Raw genomic sequence first — 19921 nt, 5'->3', positions numbered from 1 at the left:
CCAAGCCCCGTGATTCGGGGCGGGCGAACACGCTGCCTCTGCCTCTGTCGGAGCTCCCAATGTCGGCCCCCACCCAGGGGCCTGCGGGCTTCCGACGTCCACGCGGCCCGCGCCGGAGCCTCCGGAGACGAGTCGCAGCCGCTCCCGTAGCATCCGCAGGCAGCCTGTGCCGCAGGTGGTGAGTCCGGGCTGTGGGCTCTGCGAACCAGAGCCCCAGGTGGTCCCAGGTGCATGGCCGGTGGTAGGCCGCAGCGGGAACGGAGACACGACACAGAAACAAAGGTCGCGTCTACAATTTGAACTGTTTTGAACCTAATAACAGGTTCAGATGTAGTGACAGGAATATAGGACAGTTATGAACTCTCAGTGTTGGAAAGAGCTGAATGGCTGAGAACAGTAAGACAGATAAATGTGTCAATGTGTCTTACTTTCCCCATTGCTGATTAATGCACTGGCTAAACATAATAGGCCCCTCTGAGATCAGGTGGCTAGAATTATGTATTTAACCTATATAAGACTTATGCGAGAAACATAACATAACATAACATAACATAACATAACATAACATAACATAACATAACATAACATAACATAACATAACATAACATAACATAATATAAATGTATGAAATATATGCAACACTAAAATCGTTAGAATCAACCAAAGCCAACCTGATTTTCATCAAAAAGTGCAGGAAGAATTCAACGGGTCAGGCAGCATAGAACAAATTGAACAGAGAACATAGAAAAGTACAGCACAAGAACAGGCCATTCAACCCACAATTTTGTGTTAAACATGATGCGGAGCTAAACTAATCTCATCTGCCTGCATGTGATTTATATCTCTCCATTCCCTGCATATCCATGTGTACATCTAAAAGCCTCTTAAATGGCACTATCATATTTGCCTTCACCACCACTCCCTGGCAGCTTTTTCAAGCCACCAACCTTCCACTGCGTAAAAAGAAATTCACCCCTTACCTTAAAGCCATGCCCTCTAGTCTATGATATTCACACTCTGGGGATAAAGGTTCCAAAAGTCCAGCCTATCTATGCCTCTCATAACTTTATATAATTCTATTAGACATCCCCTCAACCTCTATCCTGCTAGATAGAGAAAACAATCCGCGTGTCCCACCTCTCATACCACCTAATCTGGGCAATTTACTGGTAAAAATACTATTGAAGGAATGAGTAGATGATGATTCATGTCAGGACCCTTCTTCACTCTAATTGTAGTAGGGGGGAAATAGCTGGGGAAAATAGGTGTGGGACGAAGCGTGGCAAATGAAGGGCAGATGCAGGTGGGGTGGGGGGGGGGGAGGTGTTGTTTGGCAGATGGGTGGAGTAAGTGACAAAGGCTAGAGATGAAAAGGAGACAATAGGGCAAAAAAGGAGGCCGCACAGTGGCACAGTGGCAGAGACGCTGCCTTTCAGTGCCAGAGATCTGGGTTCGATCTTGACCATGGGTGCATCTGTATGGAGTTTGTATGTTCTCCCTGTGAATGTGTGGGTTTTCTCTGGGGGCTGAGGTTTCCACCCACATTCCAAACACATGCAGGTTTGTAGGTTAATTGGCTTCTGTAAATTGCCCCTAGTTTGCAGGATAGAACTAGTGTATGGGTCACTAGTTGCCATGGACTCGGTGGGCCGAAGGGCCTGTTTCCACACTGTATTATTTAAAAAAGGGGTGTCTAAAGGAGAGAAGAAGTGGAATGAAATGTAAAGCTAGAGGGAGGGATATAATGGTAAGAAATAAAGAGACAAGAGACAAGAGAGTCAAAAGTGTTTATTTGTCATATATACTGACAATGGAACAGCGCAATTCTCAATTGCAGCACAATGGTAGAACCATAATCAGAATACACATAGATAGTGTATAATAATCAGTCAATAAGGTTAGAACTCATATTCTAGTTCAAAAAACCCCAAAGTCCTTAGTGCAACCAAAGGCAGTCCATGATTTATAGCTGAGGTTAATGCTGTGTTCAAGAGTCTGATGGTTTTTGGAAAGAAGCTATTCCTGAAACTAGTGGATACAGTTTTTAGACTCTAAACCTTATTCTTGAAGTTAGGAGTGGAACAAAAGCACAGTCAGGGTGGTGTGGGTCTTTGATGATACTGGGTGCTTTTGTGAGGCAGCATTTCTTATGGATCCCCTTGATGTTGGGGAGGTCAGTGCCTATAATGGAACGGGCAGTGCCCACCAATGTAATCTCCTTTGTTCCTGAGTGTTCGAGTTGCCAAACCAAGCCATAGTTGCAAACAGTCAATATGTTCTCTACTGTGCACCTGCAGAAGTTCAAGAGACTATTTGTTGACATACTGTATCTCCTCAATCTTCTAAGAAAGTAGAGGAGTTGATGATGAAGTGTAGATCAGATAAATTTCATATCAGAGGTAAATAATTGTATTGACAGGGATGGTTGGAATCTGGACACGTCAGTGGTTTATTTATATTAGCGCTGTGGGGCTGATGAGTAATGGTTTGTGAATGATCAAGAAGATTCTTGGAACAGATCAAGTTTGGATTTAAAATGAAGCAATCCAGATAGACTACATGTATACAATTATTCAAGTGATTGACAACTTAAATCAATACTTTAAACAATTCATGAACCAATTAACTGATACCAATGGAGCATTTTGAATCTCAATGAAGCAGCAATCTTTTTCTGACTATTTCTATGGATAAAAGATGTAACCCTCTTCAACTCCACAGTCCTCCAAAAGTATCTGCACTCCATCAATTTTGACCTTTTGCTCAGTCCATACTTTAAGCATTCTATCATTGCTAAACCCCACATCTAAGGAGCTTCCTGAAAGATCTTGCTCCTATCACTCCTCCATTACAATTCCCGATGAAACATACTCAGTTTTATCCCATTATCTGTCTCATTGTTAAATATTGTTTGCCAATCCTCTCATGACCTTGATGGCTGAGACAATGGTGGAGTCGAGGAGCAAGGGGTAGTGTAGAATGTGGGACTTGAGTGTGGTGATCCAGTGACATGGGTGGGCCACAACTAGTCCTGCCCTCAAAACTCCTCTGGAAACCTTTGACAGGTGGTAAAGCCTCACCACTGGCATTTGACAAAGCTATCAAGATAAATGTTCTAATCAAAGAAGTAAATACAAAGTATAGTAAAGAATTTAACCAATTGAGTATGTATTTTTAAAATTAAAATTCTCAAACATTTTTTTTTTTTAATAAATAAATATAATGAGTGAAGTAAACACAAATAAATTAATATATTAAATTATTGCCTTTCTTCCACACAGTTGAACAACAAGTGGATTCACAGATAGGCAGCAGATCTATTTCAGCTCAGGCTCTGAGTGCAGATTCCCCAATGTTAATGGTTTCTGCCCCATCAGTGTACTCCACATGGAATTAACAGGTAGGGCTTGGCTGGTGCGATCTGGTCTGCCATATTCATCAGAAAGTCCTAAAATCTGCAGGTTGGCAGTAAATCGCAGAGATTAGCAGATACGTTGAAGCTCACCAAGCCTGTGTTGTTTTGGAGATTGGAAATCCTTTGCTCCCCAATGAGCTTGTAAATTGGGATTCCTACCTACTCTGTGGTTGGGTTGTTCAACAATCTTCCCAGCACTAACCATGGTCACCCTGTAAATTGGAAATTAGAGTCGAGTACTTCCAGGCCACCATAATTCAAAACTACCAGCTGCTGCTTGGATGATCCCTCCATTGCCTCAGATTTTCCCGACGCATGGCTTGTCTTTGTCTACCAACCACACACCACCACTCTGTTTTCTCTGGGTTTCCAATCACACTTTAACCCACACCCGCCCCAAAATTGTTGACATAACATGGGCCACACTCTCATTGCTTCGGACTCACCCAGTTATTACTATAATCACCTCCCCACTCCTTCTTCCCAATGCCTTGGACAATCCAAGTAAGCAACAACCACTCTCCCTCCACCACAATTACATCAGAGTCCCTTAATGGCTGATCCCCCACCTCACTTGATTATCCATTATTAATCACGTGGTGAGGGAGTGCAGGTATTAGTATGGTGAACCACTTTGACCCTAATTGGATGACCAGCAACAAGAAGTCCAGGCAACAACTTCTCAGATGTTGGTACATACTCCCTTGCACCTTCAAACTTATTGCAGGTGGTCTGCTAACTTTGCGAAAAATAGAGAGAGGCAGTGTGGCTTTGCTGGAATTGGAGCAGGGATAGAAAGAGAGAGGAGAGTGGAGATGAATGGATGTAACATAAGGACTGGCATGGGGTGTGATGATTCAGAGTTGAGTGGAGAGAAAGAGGAAAGAGGAGGCAGAGGGGTTGGTGATGAATGGTGAGGAACGGTTAATTTGCAGATTGAGTCATCGGTAAGGAAGTCAAATGCAATGCTAGCATTCATTTTGAGGGTACTAGAATACAAAACCAGGGATGCAATGTTAAGGCTTTATAAGGCACTGGTGAGGCCACATTTAGAATATTGTGAACAGTTTTGGGTTGCAAATCTGAGGAAGGATGTGTTGGTTTGGAAAGGGTCCAGAGGAGGTTTCGGTGAATTTTCCTGGGGATAATTGTGTTAATGTATGAGAGATGTTTAAAGGATCTGTGCTTCTGGAGTTCAGAAGGATCAGGGGAGGATCTCATTGAAACCCATCAGAAAATGAAAGGCTTAGACAGAGTGGGCGTGGAAAGGATGTTTTCAGTAATGGGAGTCGAGGACCTGAGGAAACATATTCAGAATAAAATAATATATCATTGGAATGAAGATGAGAGGGAATTTCTTTAGCCAGAGGGTGGTGAATCTGTGGAATGTATTGGCACAGTCGGCTGTGGAGGCTAAAACATTTTTAAAGCAAAGAGTGATGGGTTCTTGATTAGGAAGGGCATCAAAGGTTATGGGGAGAAGGCAGGAAAATGGGGTTGAGAGGAAAAATAGATCAGCCATGATTGGATGCGGGCAGTAGACTCGATAGGCCAAATGGCCTAATTTTGCTTCTATGTCTTACGGTCTTATGGTCTTCTGGTATAAAGAGAGAGAGGGAGAGCAAGAGAGAGAAATTAGGGTAGGGAGGAATAGTAAAGGGGTGGTGCTAGTAGTTTATTTTAGAGACACAGCGTGGAAACAGGCCCTTCGTCCTACCGAGTCTGCGCCGACCAACGCTCTCCGCACACTTATGTTATCCCGCACACACTAGGGACAATTTACAATGATACCAAGCCAATTCACCTACAATCCTGTACGTCTTTGGAGCATGTAAGAAAACCGGAGCACCCAGAGAAAACCCATGCAGGTGACGGGGTGAACGTACAAACTCCATACAGACAGCACCCATAGTCAGGATCTGCTGCTGTAAGGCAGCAACTCTACCGCTGCACCACCGTGCTACCTGGTGGTGATAGTCGTTGAAACAATCGTTGTACTTTAAACCATAATAGTAAAATGCATTGGAAGATGCTAACAATGTGAATGTGAATAATTTCTCAGAACCATAACTTGTATTTCTGAGAGTTAAATGGAGATTACTTATTTATTGTCGACCCTTAACCTAAATCTTTGTAGAACCACTCACTGAAGCTGTTGGACAGGAATCAACGGGATTCATTTAATATTGGCATGCAGACAATAAATTCTATCAATTGCCGTGTTCTTGCCTTTGTGTTACACAATGATGTTGTGGAGGAGATTTGGTTCAGTTTCCATTGATACATTTGGTTGTATACCTTTTTGAAACACTGGGTTTTCCTGAATTTAAAGTGGCAAAATCACCCCATAAATGTATGAGAAGCATCAAAGAATAATAATTTCCCCTTTTATATATTCCTATTCAGAATCCGTCTCATAAATGAGACTCAAATTTTGCAGTCTACCAGTTTATTGATAATTAGGAATGGATAGAATTCCAGAGAAATGTGCAGCTTCCAAAACTGCAAATAGAAATGAATTTCACAACAGCAGCATTATTTTCTTCATAATACTACTGTTCACATTCTTCTGAGTTTGAACCATTGTTATAATTCTATTTTGATGTACCATTTTGTAAGCTCTCTTGTATTTTTAATGACTGTTTTAGTATTACTTAAGTCTGTCAGCCACTCAAGATGATGAAGGCTTGGTGCTCTGGCAACCTTCCCATTTCTGTGTTCAAGGTAACTGCAGCAGGAGGAATTTTAAAAGCGAAGGGTGCATATGTTTGGTTTTGTTAAGGCTTCAAACATAAAGCACAATCCACAAGCAGCTTGCCCTTTCAAGTAGCTTTGAGGGGTTTTGAAGCAATACTCTCCATCTGATAAAGATGTAATTGCCCTGGCAGAACAAAGAATGGAAAGAAACTCACTTTTGCTTTTCCTTTGTCATTGTACCCTCCAGGAATTTGAGTATAATGCCCCAAAGTTACTGCAGTAATGGTTTGTTTGCAATCTTGCCTTTCAAACTTGTCAATGTTGTATCAGAGCATTTTAACATGCAGTTATCGGAAATGGACATGAAAACTGAGATCTATAAGAGTTGGCAAAGAAACGCTTTCACACAATTCTGATGTGATGCAATCGTGCGCATTCAGCCTCAAAGAATGAATTGTGTCCTCCTGACACTTGTTCATCTCAAATCCCGTTCCTCGAACATTATGATCACAATATAGTACACAATGTTTAAAGATGGCGAACACTGGCATCAGCATTAAATATGCATCTTATTCTGTGATGCTCAGTGAATGTTATAGTCGCACAGTCATTCGGCACGGAAACAGCTCTTCAGCCCAAGTCCACGCTCACCAACATTACCCATTTACACTAATCTTATGGTAAATTCCCCCTCCATTTGCATGAACTCTTCACAAATTCTTCCACTCATCTACACTTGGGACAATTTACAGTAGCCATTAGACCCACCAACCTGAATTCATCTCAGTCCATTTCTTCAAGTGGTACATTTGTACATTAGTCAGATGGCTACTCTTTGTGGTTGAATGGACTGCAGGTATCAATATAATTGATCTTGTGTCCATGGCATCTGAACTTTATTCATATGTGTATTGTCCAGCATGGGTAACAATAGTTACTTTAATTTATTCTTAACTCAGGGGATTTATAACTAGTTTCAGGCACTGTGGTTGATGCTTCTTCTGACATCAGTTAACTGAATGCAAAGCATGGCCTGAATTTGGAAATTTCATTAATTATTTGATCTGAAAGCTGAACACTTGGACATCTATTCCTCCAAATAACAAAGGATAATAAAGCATGCTAGAAACAACTATAGACTATGTTTAATTTCCACTGAAGTACTGACAAATAAATGAACACCACGACGGGTCATCTTAGGCATGAAATAATGAATTTAATCCTTCCATTACCAGTGATACAGGTTTTACAAGGCAGGACACTGCAGAGGGATGAGGGCAGTGAAACATTGCTAAAATGCTTTAATGCATATATGAAGGATACATGCATACTACAATAAGCCCTTGGGCAGGTTGTATTATTTTAGAGTCACTGACTACATTTATAAAACATGATATCTGTGCTAGTAAGGAAAATAAATCTCTATGAAATATAAAAACAAAAGATTTTATACTAATACTAATTTTAAACATGTGCTTCTTTTATTTTTTTCTGAATCTACCGGATTGCAATCAATCATGGAACTAATCATGTGCCTTCAACTCAGAATCGCCACTGACTATCAATCCCTAAAATCTGCTTGCACCAATTTAACGAAATTCCCGGCTGTTAACTAAGTCTGATGAGCAGAGATGCCTTGCAATGTCCACTTTAACCCCAAAGTAATCCTTCTACTCACAATGAATCAGTAGTGTAGATTGCAAATGTTGGCATTGTTCATATAAGATCTTAGGGCGGCATGGTGGCACAGTGGTAGAGTTGCTGCCTTACTGTGCCAGAGATCCGGGTTCGAACTTGACTATGGGTGCTGTCTGTATGGAGTTTCTACGTTCTCCCAGTGACCCCGTTGGTTTTCTCCGGGTGCTCTGGATTCCTCTCACATTCCAAAGACATACAGGTTTGTCAGTTAATTGGCTTCAGTAAGAATTGTAAATCGTCCCTAGTGTGTAGGATAGTGCTAGTGTATAGGGATCGCTGGTTGGCGCACATTTGGTGGGTTAAAGGTCCTGTTTCCGTGCTGTATCTCTAAACTAAACTAAACTAAACTAAACTAAACTAAACTAAACTAAACTAAACTAAACTAAACTAAACTTAATCTTATCTTTGTACTTTCATTGCTGAAACAATCTCCTGACTGCATTACATACCAATGTCCTTGTGCACATCTTTTAGGTTCAACTGATCCAAGACACTTTTGGGTCTCTGCTTCTACTCCAGTTCTTTCTGTCAATTTTCTTCTTTCTCTTCTAGTTCCACAATTACTGTAAAGGGCTGGGCATAACTCTGATGCTCTGCAATGTACAACAAACGATAACAAATCTGGACACCTGCTAAGTACAACAAAGTTCTTTGATGGCAACGATGGCAGTAGAAGCATTACTTGAATATGGTCATCGTATTTTCTAATCACTGCAATACCCTCCTACATCTTCATCACCACTGCTACTTCTTGAATAACAAAAATGAAGTGAGTGCCGGAGGAGGAACTCATCTGTGGAAGGACGGGCCAGGCTCTATCTGTGGAAGGACGGATGTGTGATGATTTTGGTTGGGAGCCATCTTCAGACTCCCATGCCGGGTTCACTGATTTTGCCTATCCTCAGCTGCCTCCAGACCAGGGTCACTGACTCCACTCTCCTATGCTTCTTTAATAAACACCTTAAGACCAAACTCTTTAATTAGGCTTTTTGTTCTTGGTTCCAGTACCTCCTCCAGCTTCTTTTTATTTGTTTCAATACAGTCCTGTGAAGTTGCTCCATCCAAGGCACCCTGAATGAAAACTTTGTTTGTAGGTGGCAGAACGGCACTTGTTTTACCATATAATTCTCCTGAGCTGATGAAATGTGTAGGAAGGAACTGCAGATGCTGGTCTAAACCAAAGATAGACACAAAAAGCTGGAGTAACTCAGCGGGCCAAGCAGCATCTCTGGAGAGAAGGAATGGGTGACGTTTTGGGTCGAGACCAGAATTCTCCTGAACTAAATGGAATCAAAAGCCAAGTGAGGTGAGGACAATCTTTGTCTCTAAGAAGCCATCTTTTGGTTTTGGTTTACTGGAGGAACTCATGGATCATGCAGTATCTGGAGGCAAATGGATGGGTGACATTTTGGGTCCAGACACTGCTGCATCAGATGATAATATTATAACCATAACATCATTTCCAGAATGTCCTACTTATTAATTATTTATTCTGAGCAGATAAATACCACTTGTATGCAGGACCTTCATTAGTTTAGGTAAATTTATTTTTAATGCTGAATAAAATAATGTAAATCGAGAATGTATGTATTGAATAGAGAAATTTATTGAACTTTTTATCATGCGCGATAAAATGTATCTGGGCTGATCTGACAATTAACAACTTAGGCAATGGCCTCTATCTACCCCTAAGAGGTTGAAGTGAAAGCCTCGGAAAGCTGATTTAATTCACTTCCAGAGTTTGGGCCTTAACTGTTTGGTTTCAAAGAACACTGCAAAATTTATGCAGGTTTGCAAAATGCAGCCCATTATATTATGTGATTTATCCTTGACAACATGCAATTCAGTATGACTTCGCGGAACTTGCTATTCATTTAACTAGACAGGATTAATACATGACAACTTGGATGTCATTTCCAAACAATTCCCTTTAATTTACTAACCAAACCGTAAATGCACATATCTCCATATTTAAAATTAAACAAATACCAAAGTTGCAGCAGTTTTATGGAAGGTGTAAATTTTTTTAAACCATATTATCCCATGGCAATGTATAAAAATGGCAGTATAACTTACTTTGGTTTAATAAATAGCTTAAGAAATATTGATTGGACAAAATATGTGTATTATGTAGGCAGATGAAACATAAATACCAAACAGGATAATAAATCACATGGTATATTAAAAAGAATCCCCTCCACTATTCCTGGCACCTGACCCAATGAATCATTTTGGAAGACTTTGGAAACTATACTTTTAAATGGTTTAATTTTTCTCTTCTCTTTCATGTCCCTTCTACCCAAATTTATTTACAGGCAAACATGTTGGAAATACAATCCAGGAATAATGTCGGGAAGGCTGCTGCTGGCAGCTCATCTATTTTTTATACACCACTCAGAGAAATGAAACATGAGCCACCCAGAACAAGGGGACCTTTTGACACTTCAAAGGAAACCCCTATGGGTGGCTTCCTCTTGAAGCTGTGCTAAACTGGCTCTATCCCCTCAGCTGGAAGCTGCCAATGTCTCATTAACCCCTAAACAGGCCCCACAAGAACCTTCCTTTCCTGCCTTAATTACGGTACATACTCCCGATATGCTTTCATGGCATGGCAAAAGTGTTGTGGCAATGTTTGAAAACATCTTCCTAATTGAGAGCACCAAAGACTGTTGTGGGTGGCTTGAAGGGACATCCCAAATTATTGTCACCTTTTAAATAGGGTATAATGATCAAATCCTTAGAAAAGCCAATGAATAACTGGTATGCGGATAACTTGCTTATTATCTTCAAATTCACATTTAATTGTTTATCAGGCTCATTTGACAGTGCTAATGTCTTTACAAATTAATTATACAAATTAGTCATGCCTTTTGGAGATTTCCAGATGAATCGACTGTACAGTAGCTTAGAAGAATTAGAAAAACAGCAGGGAATCAATGTGCAGCTGTTTGTAGTAGGAACAGCTGAAAATCTTTACCGAGAGAACAGTATTATGAAGAAACAAAGCAAGTTCCATTTCTTCTTTATGACTTTATAAGTCAGACTTGAGGCACAGCTGGAGCAAAAAGCATAAAGGACATCTGTCCTGTGATGGCCCTAAAATCACAAGGTATCGACAAGGAGCAAGATTCTGTTCCCAAGTGCAAATTATAATGAAGTGATAAAATTTGAAGTTAAAATGAATGGATTTACTTTTGGGAAAGATAGCATTTCACAATACTAAAGATTTCATAAGCTTTAGTACAGCGTTAGTTTGTACATCATTCCATGTGTAAATATTACAACATATTTTCCAAAGTATGTGATGATTTGAACACAGTTCTCAGTCATTGTCCATGAACTGACTTCCTATATTTGTGTCTGTTAATCCAACACCACCTTATGTGATTCTGCAAATAGGCTCTTCTCACTCCATTCACTTCTTCATACAGCTCTCACTTAAGCAATTGCAGTACTATCCTTTTTTATCCCTCTTGATCAAGTACACCATTATATGCAAATAGTGCTCTTTTCTAATTTATCCTTGGCTGAATTGCTCTCACTTGATTCCAATGATATGTATTTCTCATATTTCCATCTTTTCTTTTATGATATAGAAGGCTATCTATTGCTCTCAGAGCAATCCCATTCTCCCACTTATTCCTCACATGCCCATAAATTCTACCTTATTGCCCTACCGTCCAACTGCACAAGGGACAATTTAGAGCAGCCAATTTAATCTAATTAAACCAAGAAGAAACCAGAGCACCCACGTGGTCACAGAGAAAATGTCAAACTTCATGCTGGCATCACCAAAGATCAGGATTGAACCCTAGCTGCTGGAGGTGTGAGGCAGCAGCATTGTGCTGCCAAAATACAGTCAGCGACAACATTAAAGGTGACCCCTGCATGGCAGCCATTCGCATTATGGAAATTTGCCCTCACAGAATTCACAAATCACTAACCATGAAATTCATCTGAAAAAAATAGTCAATAAATCAACACAAAATTTTATTTTTCAACTCGCGTTTCTTGATGATGCAGGTTTGCGTTATGGAAAACCACGACACAGTCTTTACCTCAGAACAGAGCTGCCCCATATCGCAGGGGTTATCTGTACTAATGATATCTCATCCCCATCAGAATTGCCTTGCCAAAACACCCTTCCACTTCTTCAACCAATGCACTACTCTTCATTGAAAAAGTGTCCAATTCTACCTGTTTGTTGACACCCATTCCTGCTTCACCACCTCTTGCAGCCCCTCCACTAATTCCGAACTTTCACACCAGCTTTATGAAGAACCCAATGAACTGTAATAGCTTCCAATCAAATCAAACGAGGAGGTTTTTTTGACCCCTAATCCATGACTATGTCAATTTGATGCCACATGCTCAGAATTTCAATATTCTAGTGTTTTCCCAAACTTTAGGCTTCTGTGAATGTTAAGAAAGAGAATCTATCAACATCTGTGACATGGTCCAACATAGCCCAGTGCAGGTTCTCTTCTGCTGAAGCACTTATTTATGCTTTTGTCATGCACAACCAGTCCCAATGCCTGCCCAAGTCTGAAGAAGGGTCTCGACCCAAAACATGACCCATTCCTTCTCTCCAGAGGTGCTGCTTGTCCCGCTGAGTTACTCTAGCATTTTGTGTCTACCTTCGATTTAAACAAGCTTCTGCATTTCTTTCCTGCACACCTTTCCTTTAATGTTGTAACTCATTCAAAAGTTTGCTGCCCATTCTGTGCTGCTGCTCCCCTAGTGCAACAGTTATTGACAGGAACAAATGAAGCACTTTTTCTTAAAAATATCAAACAACATAATAATTATTAAACATCTGCTCTAATCTTTATTGTACCTTGTGAGCATACATCAAAACACATATCCATTTGATATCAGGTAATAGCAATTGTGAATATTTTGCAATTAATTTTTGATAATAATACACCTACACGATGAATGGAATAAATGGCATGCCAGTTGCCAGTTTCGGTACCTACAACACACAAAGTCTTTTATGTGGTACTGCATGCAATCATGTCTTATATATTTATAACCATCTGAAGAAGGGTCTCGACCCAAAACGTCACCCATTCCTTCTCTCCAGAGATGCTGCCTGTCCTGCTGAGTTACTCCAGCTTTTTGTGTCTATCTTCGGTTTAAACCAGCATCTGCAGTTCCTTCTTACACATGTCTTACATCAGTACTGGCTTTATTGCCCTATCATCCATGTCATAACATATTGACAGCACTTGTCCCACCTCTTACAGATTCACAATTAAAATAGAATGCTTCTTACGCACAATTGACACAAATGCACAATAACAAATAGCCACGATGAAGCTGAATTGTAATTCAATTTCTGTTCACCTCTGGCATGTATGAACTGTTCAAATGTCCTTTAGTCCTCTGACTGATTAAGCTACCATATATCACACTTCCAATGATGCTTTATTCAACATTTAATAAGAGTAACTAGTTTGATAAATTTATGGAAATAATATTCATCTTTCCATCTAGAGATTTAAAAGCAAAAGTTGCTGTGAGATGTAATGGTCCAAGTAATTGAATTGATCTAATTTAGATTCTTGTTACATGCTTGTCTGTTAATTGAGTTTGAGTTGGAGTGAGATCCAAAAAATAACATTACAGCCTGTGGCTTCAATTTTGTTAGAGCAAAGAATTATCCCACCTACCAGGGAGAAAACTCTCATTCAGTTAATATTCCTGCCTGCTTTCATTGGATGGGTAAGGGTCCCAATCATGAAGAGACCACAATTGAACTAGAAAGTTTCCCACCAAGACCTCGCTGAAGGAAGATAAATGCAGGAAAAACAGGGGAATAAAAGGTAGTAACTCTTCTTTGATATTTCAATTGTAGATTTTCAATATGTGACTTTGAACATTGCATTAGGAGCAAGATTGCATTTTTCAGTCAAGGATTTAATTCCAGGATATGTTTAATGTTTTTTATTAAAAGAGTACGCGTAGTTTTGTACGATGCTTCAACAGAAAATTCTCTTTTGTCCTCATCTCAGTTTGGAAAATAAAGTGTTTCCACTTCTCTAATGATTATAATAGCAGAATGTTTCATTCTTTTTCAAAAAAAAGCACCTGAACTAAAGAGCTTGAAATGTGAACGCTGGTGCTGGGTGGTCTGAAGCTCGAGAGCTGGCTGTGTACTTACATTTGTCTTACAATTATCTGGAGAGAGGAAAATCCTCCAAAGTTCTCCAGTGACTTTTAGGAATCGTCTGCTGTATGGATTTCAGGTGAGAACAGGAATAGATGGGGTTGTGATGCCTCCCGTGTTAAAAATGGCTTTATTATACACTCGCTGTGAATCGTCACACAAGAGGCTTTGATAAAGAGTTGTTGGCACTTGCAGAAATGTATAATATGAGTGCTTCTTTTTTGTTCCTTAGCAATAGTTAGTGTCTTCAGTAGCATCAAATGGAGGGAAAGATTGTTTCCAACCAAAACAAACCTTTTCCTTGGGGCAATTACAAGGATAAAGAGAATTTGGTAAATACTAATAAAAACCATGTGTCTTTAGATTCTTAGTACTTAACCACACATTGACATTTTTGATTTGAAGTTGTTGCTGTGCCATAGTGCGAGTGAGAGGATCACACGAGGTTCACATAATATTTGAAATTACATTGTTTAATTAACTTCACATTTGGTGGTGGATATGTTATAGAGCAGTTTAAACTGCTTGGCAACTCAAGAACAATCAAATAATTCAGTTTAGTTTAGTTTAGAGATACAGGGCGGAAACAGGCCCTTCGGCCCACCGGGTCCGCACCGACCAGTGATCCACGCACATTGACTCTAATCAACACGCATTAGGGACAATTTAGAATTTTACCAAGCCAATTAACCTACAAACCTGTATGCCTTTGGAGTGTGGGAGGAAACCGGAGATCCCGGAGAAAACCCACACAGGTCACGGGGAAAAGGTACAAACTCTGTACATACAGCACTCGTAGTTAGGATCGAACCCGGGTCTCTGACACTGTAAGACAGCAAATCTTCGCCACGATGCCGCCACTTATTATTAAAGCGAAGAAAGGAGCTCCTACATTTACACGCCTCTATTATGCCCTTAGTACATTTTACAGTAGTTTCCAATCAAAGAACATCTTAAACTGTAGTGACCTTCTACAAACTGTGATGACCAGATCAGTTTTATTGATTATAGCATAAATGTTGGCTGGTTCACCACAAATAATACTCCTGATCTTATCCAGCATAATGCTGGGGAATATTTTATTTCCATACTAAAGCCAATGAGAGCTCAATTCCCCCCCCCCCCCCCCCCCCCCCCCAGTCCTGCATTGAAGTAGCAACCCAGATTTTTGTTCTCACGTCTCTGGAATGGGACATGAAAATACAGGGGACTTCAATTTGGAAAGTGAACTTTATTTCTCTTTGTTGTATGAGTGTTTTGGTATTCCCTGTGTATTCCTTCAGATTTCAAACATCTTCAAGTATTCATGATACCATAATCTTTTAACTCAGTTGTGAGGAAATGTACCGTTATGGACCATGATTCGACAAATGTTTCACCAACTTACATGATGAAATATGAGGACAGGTGTTCAAAGGGGTAGGAGATAAGACACATCCAAATAAAAGTTCAAGAGGTGGGAGGCTGGATGACGTGTGAAGAGAATTCCAGACATTGACAGTAGAAGATATGATGAAACATATGGTAAAATTTGAAGACCATAAACATGTGAGATTCATAGATTTATGTAGCTCAGAAACAGGCCATTCAACCCATTGAATCTGAGTAGACCAAAACATTCCTATTAAACTAATCCAACACTAATTCCACTTTATTTTCTTGACATTCCCATTAACTTCCCCTAGATTCTCCCGGTGGATTAGGATGGCACAGGGGTGTAGCGGTAGTGTTCGATCCTGGCTACAGGTACTATCTAGATGGTACTTGTACGTTCTCCCTGTGACCGCTTGGGTTTCCTCTAAGTGCTCTGGTTTCCTCCCACATTCCAAAGACGTACCAAGACCTACCTTTTGGTAGGTTAATTGGCTTCTGTAAAATTGTAAATTGTCCCTCGTGTGTAGGATAGTGCTAGTGTACAGGGTGATCGCTGGTCAGCATGGATCCGGTGTGCCGAAGGGCCTGTTTCCGCACTGTATCTCTAAAGTCTAAACTTTAAAGTCACTCACCTATATAGTAGGAACAATTTATAGTGGTCAATTAACCTACCAACCTGCACATTTATGGGATATAAGAGGAAACTGGAGCACCAAGCAAAACCTATGCAGTCACAGGAAGAATATGCAAATTCCACATATATAGCACCAGAGGTCAGGATTGAACCTGTCATTGGATCTACTAGCTGTGCCACGATGCCTTGCTAGTAAGCTGGTTATGGTGGAGGTTATGATGATTAAGAGTGGTGAGGCCAAGAGAATTTTGTGGCAAGGTTGAAAATTTTAATATCAAGGCATTTTTCGAGCAGGTGCAAACGTAGAATTAAAACATAGGCTAATAGATGAACAGGACAGTGAACAATAAAAATTTGGTGGCAGTGTTATAGATCAGCTCAACTTAACAAATAATAGAAATATCACAAAGTAAATACCATACCACAAACATGATGTACCACAATAGAAAAAGAAAGCCAGTTAAAATAAAAATGATGGCTTAATAGATACATGAGAGGTATATGATTTTTACTTTATCGTTCCACAGACCAGTACTTAGAATAAATGCTTCAATCATTTTCTCCCCTATAATTTTGATTCATCATGATTAATATTTTAAAAGAAACCTGCAGCATTTTCAACTAGAGATTGTACAGGATCTCTCTTATTTAAGCTTCATTAATGGTAGACTTCATTTCATTATCTTTGCCATGACCTGAGAGAACTAAAGGATGAAAATTATAATGTTGAAATAAATACTTCAACCACATCAAGGAAATAAAAGAATTGGCAATTTTAAGATGAAAATTGATGTGCGAGGCAGCAATTTTGAGCCACGTGGGTTTTATTCATTTATTAATGAGCTCCATAAAGGCACCCTCTGCGCCAGTGCTCATGGGAAAACCAACCAGACACCAATGGCCCATATGCAGGGCATTTCCAATGAACCCACTGACAGAAGTACTACTGACGTGCAAAGGAGAACATTCATGTCACATCCTCCAGTGAGCACTAATTATATTGGCTTATTAATTTAACTTCAAGTGGTCTCATACATGAGGAGCTAAAGAGACATTACTGTTTCCAATTGATTGCACTAAATATGCTGGAGTTAAAAAAAACCGTGCAGGCATGAAGCCCTTGCATTTTTAACTCCTATGAGCCATCTACAAAACAAAAACCCAAAACCTAAAAATAAAAAGCAGTCAATTTTAACCCCTTCATGGTGGATTTAACTGTCAAGCTCTGTCAGTTCTTTTCCAGTTTTCACAGTAAATGTTTTATTCTAGCATGATATTAAATAATTTTTAAAAACCGAGAGATCATAAAAATCTAGAGATTATAGTTTTTTTCAGTTATACCTTTGGTGGGGGTGGTGTGGTGGGGTAGGGTGCCTGGGGTTTCACCAATTCAGCATAAGCATATAATTTGAATCCCCTTGTGGAGTTGCTATGGGGAATACAGACCCACCTTTCCCCCACCCCTTTGCAGGCAATTCAAATTGCCTTTTACACCAGGGAGATTTTTTAAGAAACCCATTTTCTGTTCTCGGAATGCAACGAGGAAGCATCTTTGAGTTAGACCATAGCATTTGAGCCTTTAAATTAAAAACAACCAAAGCGATGTGCAGCCTAAGCTTTTATGGTTTAAATTGAGCAGTGTTTGTTCTTTTAGCATGAATTCTGGAAATAATGAGTTTACACTATCTAGCAAAAAGGCGAAGGGCAACGATGTCTAAATCTGTAATTTTATTAACCTTTGGTTCCTTTCTTTTTCATTTCTGATTTCCAGTACCCTTGCAATTGTTTAACAAGTTATTTACCTGATAATGCGTTCTCTGTACAGGCACCTAGATGGAGCAAATTTCAATCAATTGGCCAAGAGTGTGTGAGCCCCTTTACAACACATAGTGCTTTGAAGTAGTTGTAAGAAAAAGGCTGAACTCATTTTGGACTCATTCTGAGTTAGATTGAATGAAAATTGTAGATCTCCTTTGCAAATTTTATTAGACTTCTACCATGCTGTCAAAAAAAAAAAAAAATTATCGCTGAATGTTTCAAATATATCATAGGACGAGCAAAATATTAAACAAATAACTTATTTCTCAAGTAGAAATAGATAAGCATAAAGCATAAGTATAAGTTATTCTAAGTGCACCTTCTGAACAAAAATCCGGATGTTAAGGGCTGTGCAGATTTCACAAAGAAGACAACAATAAGAGTCCTTTATTGGCGATGATCGAAAATGGGAAGGATGCCAGTGGTTTAGTACCGTGATTTTCATTTGTATTGTATTTACCAGGGCACAGAAAATGATTTATTGAGTACTCAAATTCAGCTTCTGATATCACGGAAAGGCAAGCAGTGTAAAATCAGATATTTGGCCATTATGTGTTTTGATGGTGGTATTAAGAGTCTATGATGTGGCAGATGTTTCACTGCACTATTGCGAAATGAGTAGATTATGAGGCATAATTAGATGTACATAGGAATCAATGTTGTTATCATTGGAGCCTTCGGGCTATGCAGCAGATAACAATCGTGGCAGCAGGTGGTCGAATGACATGGGAGACAGGAAGACACACCACAGGAGACAGAGTGGCAGGTTTCAGAGTTCTGGGAGGTGGACTGGGGTGGGATGGGGGAGGTGTATGAAAGATCTAAGCTGCAAAATCCATTTGTGCTTGCTGATTTATAAATAATACAAATCGGCAGCATTTCATAAAGTATGATACTACTTATCTGCTCATTTTCCTTCTTGCCTTCTGCACATGGGTATCATTGCATTTGAGTTTGGATGGAAGTTTATCTGTTATTTCCAAGATGTGGATTTATTACTCTGTGCTATGTTTATATTAGTAATTAAGCTCTGGTACAGTGGCAGCATTCATGGGCACAGATTAGGTGGTAGTTGGTGCAAGGTGAGGAATGAGACATTAAACCAAAGCTAACGAAATATGTAGGAAGGAACCGCAGATGCTGATTTAAACCGAAGATAGACACGAAAAGCTGGAGTAACTCAGCAGGTCAGACAGCATCACTGGAGAAAAGGAATAGGTGATGTTTCGGGTCGAGACCCTTCTTCAGACAAACCAAAGCTCACACAGGTGGATGTAAACTATCCAATGTCACATTTTAAAGAAGAGGTTGGGATTTTCCTCGTGGCCTTAGTTTATTTTAATTTAGTTTAGAGATACAGCATGGAAACAGGCCCTTCGGCCCACTGAGTCCGTACCGACCATTGATCATCCACTCACACGGGCGCTGTGAATGGCACACACTAGGGACAATTTACAATATTACCGAAATTACGGGGAGAACGTATAAACTCCGTACAGACACCACCAGTAGTCAGGATCAAACCCGGGTCATTGGCATTGTAAGGCAGCAACTCTACTGCTGTGCCACCTTGCCAACATAACTACAGTTAAAAATAAATTTTCGAAGGACCCAGCTAATATTTATTCCTCAGCTCACATCAGTGAATTAGGTTATCTGAGTATTTTTTCACTGCTGTTTTATAGATTTATCTGTGTACATTGTCTGTTGTATTTTCTACATCGCAACAATGATTACATTCAAAGTCTTTAAAGTTGGATGTTCTGAGGTAGTACGAGGTGACGTAAATGTCACACTTTTTTAGAATTAAGTTTTACTTATTTTGGAATGTTTCGTGTCATGTTCCATGAGGTGAAGGAATATTTATTTCTTCTCTCTAGTTTGAAAGCTTCTTCACTTGGAAAGTCATTATGAGAAATATTCCCTCCATTTTTTCATTGAATGCATTACTTTTCCAGTGTTCAGTTCTTGGATGTGCATTGGATTAAGCCAAAATGCCACAAAGTGGGTTCATAATGCTATAAATACAGGGCATTGTCATATGCAGGAAAAATGTCATTCCTGACCCACAGTGGATGACGCCCCATTGAAAGACGACCAGGTGAATCCATAC

At 39.8% G+C, this 19921-nt stretch overlaps 1 long non-coding RNA gene across 1 annotated transcript in view; it reads right to left on the bottom strand.

Moving 5' to 3' along the window:
* The window catches only part of LOC144595503 (uncharacterized), a 222855-nt gene that overhangs the window by 146251 nt on the left and 56683 nt on the right, over positions 1 to 19921 (bottom strand). The gene's annotated exons all lie outside the window — the stretch shown is intronic.

The sequence above is a fragment of the Rhinoraja longicauda genome, chromosome 7, assembly GCF_053455715.1.
Source record: "Rhinoraja longicauda isolate Sanriku21f chromosome 7, sRhiLon1.1, whole genome shotgun sequence".
NCBI lineage: Eukaryota > Metazoa > Chordata > Chondrichthyes > Rajiformes > Arhynchobatidae > Rhinoraja > Rhinoraja longicauda.
The sequence above is the reverse complement of the archived record's forward strand: the minus strand, read 5'-3'. Positions and strand labels throughout refer to the sequence as shown.